General features: G+C 33.2%; 2 non-coding genes across 2 annotated transcripts; both read right to left on the reverse strand.

The window, feature by feature from the left end:
- Positions 1 to 12,484: 12,484 nt before the first annotated feature.
- Positions 12,485 to 12,558, reverse strand: TRNAW-CCA (transfer RNA tryptophan (anticodon CCA)). Its single transcript has one exon. It is a non-coding gene; the product is annotated as a tRNA-Trp (tRNA).
- A 189-nt stretch (positions 12,559 to 12,747) lies between these two features.
- On the reverse strand, positions 12,748 to 12,821 carry TRNAP-UGG (transfer RNA proline (anticodon UGG)). Its single transcript has one exon. It is a non-coding gene; the product is annotated as a tRNA-Pro (tRNA).
- Between the last annotated feature and the right edge of the window lie 1,766 nt (positions 12,822 to 14,587).

A 14,587-nucleotide genomic window follows, 5' to 3' on the forward strand; every position in this document is an offset into this window, starting at 1 on the left:
ACAGAGACTAAAGCAAGTGTTGGATTCAAAGCTGGTGTTAAAGAGTATAAATTGACTTATTATACTCCTGAATATGAAGTCAAAGATACTGATATCTTGGCAGCCTTCCGAGTAACTCCTCAACCCGGAGTTCCGCCCGAGGAAGCAGGGGCAGCAGTAGCTGCTGAATCTTCTACTGGTACATGGACAACCGTGTGGACCGATGGGCTTACCAGCCTTGATCGTTACAAAGGGCGATGCTACCACATTGAGCCCGTTGCTGGAGAAGAAAATCAATATATATGTTATGTAGCTTACCCCTTAGACCTTTTTGAAGAAGGTTCTGTTACTAACATGTTTACTTCCATTGTGGGTAATGTATTTGGGTTCAAAGCCCTGCGCGCTCTACGTCTAGAGGATCTGCGAATCCCTCCTTCTTATACTAAAACTTTCCAAGGCCCGCCTCATGGCATCCAGGTTGAAAGAGATAAATTGAACAAGTACGGTCGCCCCCTATTAGGATGTACTATTAAACCTAAATTGGGGTTATCCGCTAAGAACTACGGTAGAGCAGTTTATGAATGTCTACGTGGTGGACTTGATTTTACCAAAGATGATGAGAATGTGAACTCCCAACCATTTATGCGTTGGAGAGACCGTTTCTTATTTTGTGCCGAAGCAATTTTTAAAGCACAGGCTGAAACAGGTGAAATCAAAGGGCATTACTTGAATGCTACTGCGGGTACATGTGAAGAAATGATTAAAAGGGCCATATTTGCCAGAGAATTGGGAGCTCCCATCGTAATGCATGACTACTTAACAGGTGGGTTCACTGCAAATACTAGCTTGGCTCATTATTGCCGAGATAATGGTCTACTTCTTCACATCCATCGCGCAATGCACGCAGTTATTGATAGACAGAAGAATCATGGTATGCACTTTCGTGTACTAGCTAAAGCTTTACGTCTGTCTGGTGGAGATCATATTCACGCTGGTACAGTAGTAGGTAAACTTGAAGGAGAAAGGGACATAACTTTGGGCTTTGTTGATTTACTACGTGATGATTTTATTGAAAAAGATCGAAGCCGTGGTATTTATTTCACTCAAGATTGGGTTTCTATACCAGGTGTTCTGCCCGTAGCTTCGGGGGGTATTCACGTTTGGCATATGCCTGCTTTGACCGAGATCTTTGGAGATGATTCCGTACTACAATTCGGTGGAGGAACTTTAGGACACCCTTGGGGAAATGCACCGGGTGCCGTAGCTAATCGAGTAGCTTTAGAAGCATGTGTAAAAGCTCGTAATGAGGGACGTGACCTTGCCCGCCAGGGTAATGAAATTATCCGCGAGGCTGGCAAATGGAGTATGGAACTAGCTGCTGCTTGTGAAGTATGGAAGGAGATCAAATTTGAATTCGAAGCAATGGATACTTTAGATAAATAAAATTTGAATTCGAAGCAATGGATACTTTGTAATCCAGTAATTACTGTTGGTTTGTTGAATTGCAATTAAACTCGGCCCAATCTTTTACTAAAAGGATTGAGCCGATCCTAAAGATTGGTGTATTCTTTTCTATCCTATTCGTTCCGTGTTGGAATAGAAACTTATTGTATTAGTAGACGAGATTTTATTGTATTAGTAGACGATATTTTACGAAAAAGGTTCTTGATAGGAGAAAAATTTCTTTTTTCAATTTTTTCAGTGCGAATTTTACACAACATAGGGAAATCGCTATTTCTAATTGAAAATTTATATTTATAATTGAAAAGAAAAAAGTAAAGTATCATATATCATATATAATGAACTGATACTCCAGGTTCTCACAAACGAGAATCCTTTACTTCAATATTCACTCATTATTAGTTTAATGATTGTATCCATTATGCGTATTCCGATAGGAAATAAATGATTTTTTTTTTTTCATCAAATGACTATTCATCTATTATACTTTACATCTAAATAGAGGCAAGAAAACTCTATGGAAAAATTATGGTTCAATTTTATCTTGTCTAAGGGGGAATTAGAATACAGATGTGGGCTAAGTAAATCAATGGATAGCCTTGGTCCTATTGAAAATACTAGTGTAAACGAAGACCCGGTTAGAAATGATATGGATAAAAACATTCATGGTTGTAGTGACAGCTCTAGTTATTACAGTAAGGTTGATCATTTAGTTGGCGTCAAAGACATTCGGAATTTCATTTCTGATGACACCCGAATTAGGGTTTTAATTAGGGATAGTAATCAGGATAATGATAGTAATCAGGATAATTATTCTCTATATTTTAATAGTGAAAATCAAATTTTTGAGATTGACAATGACGATCCCCACTATGATTTTAACTTGTATGATACTAACTATAGTTGGAATAATCACATTAAGAGTTGTATTAACTCTTATCTTCGTTCTCAAACCTGTATTGATAGTTCCATTTTAAGTGGTAGTGACAATTACAATGATAGTTATATTTATAATTGCATTTGTGGTTACATTTGTGTTGAAGGTGGAAATAGTAGTGAAGACAATGGTTTAACTCTAAAAGAAAGTTGCGCAAATGGTAATGATTTAACTCTAAAAGAAAGTTGCGCAAATGGTAATGATTTAACTCTAAAAGAAAGTTGCGCAAATGGTAATGATTTAACTCTAAAAGAAAGTTGCGCAAATGGTAATGATTTAACTCTAAAAGAAAGTTGCGCAAATGGTAATGATTTAACTCTAAAAGAAAGTTGCGCAAATGGTAATGATTTAACTCTAAAAGAAAGTTGCGCAAATGGTAATGATTTAGAAAGGCCTAAAGATTTCAAGCATTTGTGGGTTCTATGCGAAAATGAAGATTGTTATGGATTAAATTATAAGAAATTTCTTAAGCCAAAAATGAATATTTGTGAATACTGTGGATATCATTTGAAAATGAGTAGTTCAGATAGAATCGAACTTTCGATTGATCCAGGTACTTGGGATCCTATGGATGAAGACATGATCTCTCTGGATCCCATTGAATTTCAGTATGACGAAGATGGTATTGATTATGATCCATTTCAGTCTGACGAAGATGGTATTGATTATGATCCATTTCAGTCTGACGAAGATGGTTCTGACGAAGCTGACGAAGATGGTTCTGACGAAGCTGACGAAGATGGTTCTGACGAAGCTGACGAAGATGGTTCTGACGAAGCTGACGAAGATGGTTCTGACGAAGCTGACGAAGATGGTTCTGACGAAGCTGACGAAGATGGTTCTGACGAAGATGGTATTGATTATGATCCATTTCAGTCTGACCAAGAAGAGCCTTATATGGATGGTATTGATTCTGATCCATTTCAGTATGACGAAGATAAAGTTCAGTATGACGAAGATAAAGTTCAGTATGACAAAGATAAAGTTCAGTTTGACAAAGATAAAGTTCAGTATGACAAAGATAAAGTTCAGTTTAACAAAGATAAAGATGGTATTAATTATGATCCATTTCAGTTTAACAAAGATAAAGATGGTCTTGATTCTGATCCATTTCAGTATGACGAAGATAAAGTTCAGTATGACAAAGATAAAGTTCAGTTTGACAAAGATAAAGTTCAGTTTGACAAAGATAAAGTTCAGTTTGACAAAGATAAAGATAAAGATGGTATTGATTATGATCCATTTCAGTTTGACAAAGATAAAGATGGTATTGATTCTGATCCATTTCAGTATGACGAAGATGGTATTGATTCTTATCCGTTTGAGTATGACGAAGATGGTATTGATTCTGATCCGTTTGAGTATGACGAAGAGCCCTATAAAGATCGTCTTGATTCTTATCAAAGAGAGACAGGATTAACTGAGGCTATTCAAACAGGTACGGGTCAACTAAACGGTATTCCTATAGCAATCGGGGTTATGGATTTTCAGTTTATGGGGGGTAGTATGGGATCCGCAGTAGGCGAGAAAATCACCCGTTTGATCGAATATGCTACCAATAATTTTTTGCCTCTTATTCTAGTGTGTGCTTCCGGAGGTGCACGCATGCAAGAAGGAAGTTTGAGCTTGATGCAAATGGCTAAAATATCTTCTGCTTTATATGATTATCAATCAAATAAAAAGTTATTTTATGTATCAATTCTTACATCTCCTACTACTGGTGGAGTGACCGCGAGTTTTGGTATGTTGGGGGATATCATTATTGCTGAACCCAATGCCTATATTGCATTTGCGGGTAAAAGAGTAATTGAGCAAACATTGAATATAACAGTACCTGAAGGTTCACAGGAGGCTGAATATTTATTCCATAAGGGTTTATTCGATCCAATCGTACCACGTAATCCTTTAAAGGGTGTTCTGAGTGAGTTATTTCAGTTCCACGGTTTTTTTCCTTTGAATCAAAATTCAATCAAGTAGAGTCTTAAGTTAAATTATTTTCTTTGTAGTGAAAAGGCAGTTAGTTAGTTTATCAGAATCAAAGTCAAAGCCCGCATAATGGGCTTTGACTTTGTGACATAAAATGGAATTGTCGAAAAACGAATTTTATCTTGCTCTATTGCGTATGTTTATATAATTCAAATATAGAAAAAATATAAATATAGAGTTTTGCATCTTTCTATATCTCCCGAGAATTCTATTTTTACTAAAAATCCCTGTTCTTGGATCGGATTCTAACGAATCGAATCTTTCGACAATTTGTAATAAACTCTTTCTCAATTTGTAATAAACTCTTTCTTTATTAAATTCAAATTAGAAATTAAAATTAGAAGACAAGAACAATAGAATAATAATAATAGAAAAGTAGGAATAAAGTAAGATAATAAAGAAAGTGGATTATCTTATCATACACCTATTTTATTTCATTTAGAAAGATGGGCAAGTCCCTTTATTTAATTCTACATTCCTTGCACTTATTAGATAAGATATATATATTAGATATATATACTCGCTTAGATATACTTAGTATTTAGATATACTTAGTATTTAGATATACTTAGTATAATATTTAGATATACTAGTATTTAGATATACTTAGTATAAATATTTAGATATACTTAGTATTTCGATATACTTAGTATAATATTTAGATATACTTAGTATAATATACGAATTATAATATAATTATTATAAGATATATTTATAACTAACTTTATAAACTAACAATATAACAATAACAGGTACGAATATTAAATTGAGGTACCCATTTATGACAATTCCCTCTATTTTTGTGCCTTTAGTAGGCCTAGTATTTCCGGCAATTGCAATGGCTTCTTTATCTTTGTATGTTCAAAAAACTAAGATTTTTTAGATTCGATGGGGCCAAGGCCAAGACCAAATCTTATCTATTTTTTTTTTCACGACTTAGATGCCACGGATATCTATTTAGTAGAATATTGTATAACATCCATCCGGCTTCCCCGAACATAAATGAAAAAGCTCCTCTTATGCATACGTAAACATGATATAGGGTAAATGAATTATAGCAAGTGGATCGGTACCGGACGAATGTATGAAATTAAAGTCTATATATCTAGTAGATCTGTATAGGGGATCATATAAAGGGGATGATTTTAGATCTAAGCAATTTGATGAATTACTTCTAAAAGTTCATATCAAATAGCACTAGTTGATGAGAGTTACTTCGGAAACAAAAAAGTAAAGTCAAATTTTTTTGCTTATTTTCTCAATTCCAATAAAATGCAACTGGATCTAGTATGTATGAGTTGGCGATCAGAATCTATATGGATAGAATTTATAGTGGGGTCTCGAAAAACAAGCAATTTCTGCTGGGCCTTTATTCTTTTTTTTGGTTCATTAGGGTTTTTATTAGTTGGAACTTCTAGTTATCTTGGTAGGAATTTGATATCTTTATTTCCGTCTCAGCAAATAGTTTTTTTTTCCACAAGGAATCGTGATGTCTTTCTATGGGATCGCGGGTCTCTTTATTAGTTCCTATTTGTGGTGCACGATTTTTTGGAATGTAGGTAGTGGTTATGATCGATTCGATAGAAAAGAGGGAATAGTATGTATTTTTCGTTGGGTTTTCCTGAAAAAATCGTCGCATCTTTCTACGATTCCTTATGAAAGATATTCAGTCCATCAGAATAGAAGTTAAAGAGGGTATTTATGCTCGGCGTGTCCTTTATATGGAAATCAGAGGCCAGGGGCCGTTCCCTTGACTCGTACTGATGAGAATTTGACTCCACGAGAAATTGAGCAAAAAGCTGCTGAATTGCCTATTTTTTGCGTGTACCGATTGAAGTCTTTTGAAATGAATTGCAGAATAAATGCTTTCTCGGCAGGAGGAAAAAACTCAAGACAAGAAGCCTCTTTTTTCTATAGCAGAACTAAACTGAAGTTTCTTAAGAATGCCCACTCGAACCAAAGAAGACGTATACGGAAGAGTCATAACATAAAACAAAACTGTTTTTTTTTTTTTGTCCACAAAAATTGTTTTTTATGCGTCTGTAAATGTAAAACCACTCAACTTAATTCAGTAACAAAACAAGCAAGAAATCGAAATAATGGATTCATCTCATATATCAAAGTATTTCGAAATATTTAACTTTTTATTTTCAATATTTGGAGTTGATACGTTAGATACAGATAGATTATATCTTGTAAATTTTCTCTACTTTCCTTTTGTCAATCAGCCCCTCCCCTTTTATCCTTTCTTTTGTGCTCCTTAAGAACTAAACAAGTAGATTTCTTTCTTATAACATAATGATAAATGTAATGATAACTTTTCTGTCTTTTTTTGTCACTCATTTTTGATCATCATAATATTTTTCATAATTTTTTTTTTTTCAATTATTCCCGGACTCTAGACTATATACAGTCTAGATAACCCGCGAAAATTTTTCGACATATTTGATTGATATCTTGATATAGACAGGGAGCTCCTTCGTCTCAAAATCTGAATAGAATAATCTTATTATTTGAAGCGGTTCTTTCGGGCAGTTATCGAAAGAGGGCAATTGCTTCGAATTTGATCAATTGAGATATCTGGAAACAATAATATATATATATATTTCATTCGAACATTCGAATTCAAAGTGGATTCTTATTTTCTATTTCTGTACTCTTTTTAGATTCAAGGACTAAGCACTGAATCAAAAAAAAAAAAAACAGAGAATAGATTCATGGGCCCCTACCTTATAATTTATCTTATAATTTATAATATAATGAAAGTCATGCTTGATAGAAAGATTAGATCACATAAAGTCAACGAATGAGGTGGGTTCATTAACAATTCACAGATGAAAAAATGGCAAAAAAGAAAGCATTCACTCCCCTTCTATATTTTGCATCTATAGTATTTTTGCCCTGGTGGATCTCTCTCTCATTTAATAAAAGTCTGAAATCTTGGATTACTAATTGGTGGAATACTAGGCAATCCGAAACTTTTTTGAATGATATTCAAGAAAAAAGTATTCTAGAACAATTCATAGAAGTAGAGGAACTCCTCCTGTTGGACGAAATGATAAAGAATACCCGGAAACACATCTACAAAAACTTCGTATAGGAATCCACAAAGAAACGATCCAATTGATCAAGATGCACAATGAGGATCGTATCCATACGATTTTGCACTTCTCGACAAATCTAATCTGTTTCGTTATTCTAAGTGGTTATTCTATTTTGGGTAATGAAGAACTTGTTATTCTTAACTCTTGGGTTCAAGAATTCCTATATAATTTAAGCGACACAATAAAAGCTTTTTCTATTCTTTTATTAACTGAGTTCTGTGTCGGATTCCATTCGCACCACGGTTGGGAACTAATGATTGGCTATATCTACAAAGATTTTGGATTTGCTCATAATGATCAAATTATATCTGTTCTTGCTTGTACCCTTCCAGTCATTCTAGATACAATTTTTAAATATTCGATCTTTCGTTATTTAAATCATGTATCGCCGTCACTTGTAGTTATTTATCATTCACTGACTGACTGAAAAATGATTCACGGATTCAATTAGAATCTTTCTTACTTTGTATATAAGCAAAGAATGCAAAGTCGTACTTACTTTACTCTTTCTACCCATCAGGGGAATACAATTCCTCCTCTATTTCAGTAAATTTTTTTTTTTTTCAGTAAAAGTAAATAGCAGAATCGTGGATAGGGAACTATACTAGTGACCTACCTAATTTTATTGTAGAAATTTTCGGGATCAATGATTGTACCATGCAAACTAGAAATACTTTTTCTTGGATAAAGGAGGAGATTACTCGATCCATTTCCGTATCGCTCATGATCTATATAATAACCGGGGCATCCATTTCAAATGCATATCCCATTTTTGCGCAGCAGGGGTATGAAAATCCACGAGAAGCAACTGGGCGTATTGTATGTGCCAATTGCCATTTAGCTAATAAACCCGTGGATATTGAGGTTCCACAAGCGGTACTTCCTGATACTGTATTTGAAGCGGTTGTTAGAATTCCTTATGATATGCAACTGAAACAAGTTCTTGCTAATGGTAAGAAAGGGGCTTTGAATGTGGGTGCTGTTCTTATTTTACCGGAGGGGTTTGAGTTAGCCCCACCTGATCGTATTTCGCCCGAGATGAAAGAAAAGATAGGCAATCTGTCTTTTCAGAACTACCGCCCCACTCAGAAAAATATTCTTGTGATAGGTCCTGTTCCTGGTCAAAAATATAGTGAAATCACCTTTCCTATTCTTTCCCCAGACCCTGCTAGTAATAAGGATGTTCATTTCTTAAAATATCCCATATACGTAGGCGGAAATAGGGGAAGGGGTCAGATTTATCCCGACGGGAACAAAAGTAACAATACAATTTATAATGCTACGGCAACAGGTATAGTAAGCAAAATCATACGAAAAGAAAAAGGGGGGTACGAAATAACCATAACGGATGCATTGGATGGACATCAAGTGGTTGATATTATCCCCCCAGGACCAGAACTTCTTGTTTCAGAGGGTGAATCTATCAAACTTGATCAACCATTAACAAGTAATCCTAATGTGGGTGGATTTGGTCAGGGGGATGCAGAAATAGTACTTCAAGATCCACTACGTGTCCAAGGCCTTTTGTTCTTCTTGGCATCTATTGTTTTTGCACAAATCTTTTTGGTTCTTAAAAAGAAACAATTTGAAAAGGTTCAAGTGTCCGAAATGAATTTCTAGATCCGTGGATTTATCAACATCAAATTTGTAAAAAAGAACAAATTCTTCCTGGCAATTAGGTTAGGTATGATGAAAAAAGTATGAAAAGTCTTTTGCTTGTTTATATTCTTTCTCTAGGAATTACTTTTACCGCATTCAAAATCTGTATATTGTGAAGAAGACTATTTGTCTTTACCCCTTCTTTTCTTTTTTCAATCTAAATGGGAGGGGTGTAATTATATCCCTATTGTCAGATTGAAATGTCACAGAATGGGTTTTGTTTTCTAAATTCAATTTGATTAGATACTAAACATAAGATAAGTAAGCGGAGAATAGAAAGGAAGGATAAATGAGGGGAACAAATAATTACAGGGAGTATTCTTCGTCTTCCTAGCCTTCGGCACAAGAAAAGGATGTGTAAAATTCCTTTTCTTGTGTCGAAATAATAACAATTCCGGATCCCATTCGTCAAAGATTTCTATTCTTAGTTTATATTTTTCCAGATTTTTCAGAACCCTTTATTTTTTTAGATTTACTTATAATAGATAATAGATTATAATAGATAATAGAATAAGTAATAAAGTAATCGAATAAGTAATAAGGATAATATAATAAGTATAAAATAAGTATAAATAAGTATAAAATAAGTATAAGTATAAATAAGTATAATATAATATAATAAGTAATGGACAACCAAAAAAAAGAGAAGGAATCCTTTTTTTTATAAATATAAAATAGAAGCAAGGCGATGAACTTATAAAAAAATTTCAAACTTTGATGAAATACTAAAATAAATAGAGTAAGGTTAGACTAGTCTAGAAAGGGTTTGCTTGATATCTGGTCGACAGAAAAAAAAAAGAAATATTAAAATTAAATATTAAAATATTAAAATTAAATATTAAAAAAAATTAAATATTAAAATTAAATATATATTGTGATTGTGTCATCCAGGAAAAGGAAATTGAGTGATTCCTTTTTTTCTTCTAACCTTGAAAGTATCGATAGATACTATCGAAGAACAGATGCTATGAATCAATTAATCGAGTTCATTTTTCAAAAACATCATCGGAAAAAGTGATCTATTTGTTGTCATTTATATTTATACGAACAAAATATTATGATCATTAAGAATTCAACGGGACCCCTCCTCGCGAATCAGACAAAGAAAGAGGAGGCGGGCCCCGTTGAGTTCTTACACTTTCATGCCTATAACTTAGTTCATCCCATTATTACATATTACAGGGACGAACCCAATCCAGAATATGAACCATAAAAGAAAATACCTATTAAACCGATCACAGGAATACCAGTTACCGTACCTATTATCCAAAGAGGAATCCTTCCAGTAGTATCGGCCATTTATCCCGCTTCCCTCCACATTTCATCAAGTGGTCATGCTAAAGACATAAACAGTCATAGATAATTATGAGATGCAATCCTTCCGAATGGGATAAGAGAATTCCTACTATTATTTAGTATTCTACTACTCTTTTTTTCTTAATTGAAGAAATAATTGGAAAATAAAACAGCAAGTACAAAAATGAGTAATAACCCCCAGTAGAGACTGGTACGATTCAATTCAACATTTTGTTCGTTCGGGTTTGATTGTGTCATAGCTCTATAATTAATTCGGATTAGGTTTATCGTTGGATGAACTGCATTGCTGATATTGACCCCAAAAAAGAAACGGTAGGTACAGCTAGTCCGTGAACAGCCAACCATCGCACTGTAAAAATTGGATAGGTTCGATCTATGGTCATTGGGTCCTCCTAAAAAGATCTACTAAATTCATCGAGTTGTTCCAAAGAATCAAAACGGCCGGTTATTAATGGAATTCCTTGTCGGCTCTCTGTAAAATACTCGTTTGGACGAGGGCTTCCAAACACATCATAAGCTAAACCTGTGCTGACGAATAACCAACCCGCAATGAATAGGGAAGGTATAGTAATACTATGAATGATCCAGTATCGAATACTGGTAATAATATCAGCAAAAGAACGTTCTCCTGTGCTTCCAGACATGCTGAGCTCCGCATATTCTTGTAGGGGATCGATTCCGTAAAAGATGAGATCAGTAAACGGAAATTCACTGAAATTCAATCTTTGTGAGATCGTCAATATTGTACCAAAGGTATTTTTAGAGTATACCGAATCAGTATAGCTATCCTTCTTCTGACACAGCAACGCAATTTCAAACAGTATATCGACATGAAGTGCTAGATAATTTCTTTCTTCTTCTTGCTTGTCGATGTATAACCACGTATCATGCGATAGAAAATTCCTCAAATTCCTGGAATATAATATAGGGGATTCTATTATTGGTTTGGGGCTAGAAACGGAAGATCAGGTAACCCGTGAATCCAACAAGTTTATAATAATTCATGAAGGAAATTATCATATTTCCGCAAGTCAATTAGATGCGAAATCTAAAAATTGACTTTTTTTCGTAATTGCATAAGAGGTTTTGTTTTTTGTTGTAAGCCCTCCTTTTTTTATTTTAAGGAATTGCTTAGTCGTCTAGTAACAAGTAAGAGTAGTCGATAGTATTAGATATAGATAAAAAAAAGAGCAAGGAATAAAAAAAAAATTCTACTAATCAATATTTGTGAGGCGGCCTTTCTTGTATTCTTGTATTAGATCCAAAGGTTTTTTCTTGACCTAACTACAAAGATGATGAATCTATTTCTTTTTCTTTTCTACTCTTGTCCTGCCGCTCTATTTTTGTGAATACCGTTTAGAATGATTGATGAATCAAAAAATTTCAATTGAACTTATTCTTTCAATTGGTATTTTTGCTTATCCCCGTCTCTTTTAAAAATTGAAACTTAGGTAAGTGCTTTATAAACATATGTATAAAAAGAACATATTTCATTTAGCTCCTTCATGCCTACTCTAACTAGTTATTTCGGTTTTTTACTAGCGGCTTTAACTATAACCTCAGCTCTATTTATTGGTCTGAGTAAGATACGACTTATTTGAAAATTAATTGAATGAACGAACAATTAATAAAAACAAAGTTTTCTGTCCTATTCCATATATTCTATAGTTCCTTACCGTGTTAATTATCAATTATTAGTTATTGATATTCATGGGCAATAGAGATTAATATTTAGGGATAGATATTACCTTTCTTTTTCTCCTTTCAAATAAATTGAAATGATTGAAGTTTTTCTATTTGGAATCGTCTTAGGTCTAATTCCTATTACTTTGGCTGGATTATTCGTAACCGCATATTTACAATACATACGTGGTGATCAGTTGGACCTTTGATTAATTAACATCTCTTTTTTTGACTGACCCCTTTAATTTTAATTTAATTAATTTAATTCAAGGAGGTCAAATTCGAATTGCTGTTCAATTTTTTTTTTTTTTTTTTTTTTTTCAGTTCGGTGTAATTTTCGACTTAACAAGAGCGGAATCACGCTCTGTAGGATTTGAACCTACGACATTGGGTTTTGGAGACCCACGTTCTACCGAACTGAACTAAGAGCGCTTTCTTATCATAATAAATAAGACTGTAAAAAAGAGGATTCTTTTATTTTATAACCCCAATACATCGTGCACACCTATACTATCATATATCATATATAATATGAGAAAATGATAGATTATGTATGCTTAATTTTAATCAATCTAAAACTAAAATGGCTCCCTCCTTACTGCTCAAAGGAGAAGTAATAGGTAGGGATGACAGGATTTGAACCCGTGACATTTTGTACCCAAAACAAACGCGCTACCAAGCTGCGCTACATCCCTTTCAATTGGCCTACGATGTTATTGTAGAGAATCCCTGTCTTGTTTTCCACACCCTTATTTCATCTATTGATATACAAAAATTATCTTTCCATTTCCTCTTTTTGGTCTCATATCATATAACAACCATATAATGAATAATAAATGAATCTTTTTGGCGGGAATTCTCAGGCAGAAAGGGACCTATTTTGCTGTTTTAAGAAAAGGAAAATCTTATCTATCGAATCATTGTACATTTAAATTTTAATTTTGAATTAGGAATTCCGGGTACAAATATACAAATACAAGTGGTCTTTAACCACACATACATGTGATTATATATGTATTACCATAATGTATGTAATACGATAAAGAAGGAGGATTTTAAATGCGAGATCTAAAAACATATCTTTCCGTAGCACCGGTACTAAGTACTCTCTGGTTCGGTTCTTTAGCGGGTTTATTGATAGAGATCAATCGTTTCTTCCCGGATGCGTTAACATTCCCTTTTTTTTAATTCTAGTTATTGTCGCGGGACGGGGTGAAAAAGATTAGATCGATATACAATCAAATATCTGTGACTAATCTCTCGCCCCCCCTTGACTTTAGTTGTTTTTAGAATTATAATTATATAAGAAATGAATTCTAATTATATAAGAAATAATTCTATTTAGTTTTTTTAGAATTCTAATTATATAAGAATTATATAAAATAAATAAGGAAGGTAGAACGAAAAAAGTGGATTGAACCTCAACAAAACTTGGGTTCAAGCTCCAATTAAATTACTAGTAGAGCGAAAAGAGAAATGTGGCTGGAACAACAGTATCCTACAAGATACTTAAAGAAAATACCGTACTGTGATTCTAAATCGAGTTAGAAATCATTGTATTACTTATTTACTATTAGTATAATACATATTGATTTACTATATTGATTGCAATTGATTGCAACGAAATCTTTCAGGATTTGGTTTTGAGTTAGCAACTTTTATTTATTTATTTTCATTCCTTTCTTCTTCACTTTTGATCGGAAAATAGAAGAGTTGGGTGAATTAAAAACTCAAAGGGGGTTCATGGCCAAGAGTAAAGATGTCCGAGTAACGATTATTTTGGAATGTACCAGTTGTGTTCGAAACGTCGTTAATAAGGAATCAACGGGCATTTCCAGGTATATTACTCAAAAAAATCGACACAATACGCCTAGTCGATTGGAATTGAAGAAATTCTGTTCCTATTGTTACAAACATACAATTCACGGGGAGATAAAGAAATAAATCGAATCAAGTACTCGTATGTCAACCCTTCCCGAGAATATGAGAAAATAGGACATTAGGTATTTAGGTAACATTAGGTATTTAGTATGAGAAAATAGGACATTAGGTATTCAGGTATAATAATATATATTATATAATATATTAAGTAATATTAAGTATATAATTAGTTAGATATAATATATAACTAATATATAACAAATATTTTATTTATATATTAGTCTATATTTGTATTTCCTTGTCTATTCCACGCTTTCTTTTTAAAGTGAAGTTTTTAGTTTTAAATTATTCGATATGCACGTTAATAAATTTTTAACCTTTTTAACCTGGTATATGATTGTATCAATATTCTTTTATTTTTTTTTATTCTATTTTTTATTTAGTTCTTATTTTTTTAATAATTTTTTTCTTTATTCTCGAGTCAATTATTTATTTTTTTAGTTTACCGTCTTCGAATGATTTTTAGTTTACAGTCTTCGAATGATTAGGAGTTGGATTTTCATTGATTAGGAATTAGATT

The sequence above is a fragment of the Durio zibethinus genome, unplaced genomic scaffold (genome assembly GCF_047325235.1).
Source record: "Durio zibethinus cultivar Kanyao isolate XHJ-2024 unplaced genomic scaffold, ASM4732523v1 HiC_scaffold_282, whole genome shotgun sequence".
NCBI classification, from domain to species: Eukaryota; Viridiplantae; Streptophyta; class Magnoliopsida; order Malvales; family Malvaceae; genus Durio; species Durio zibethinus.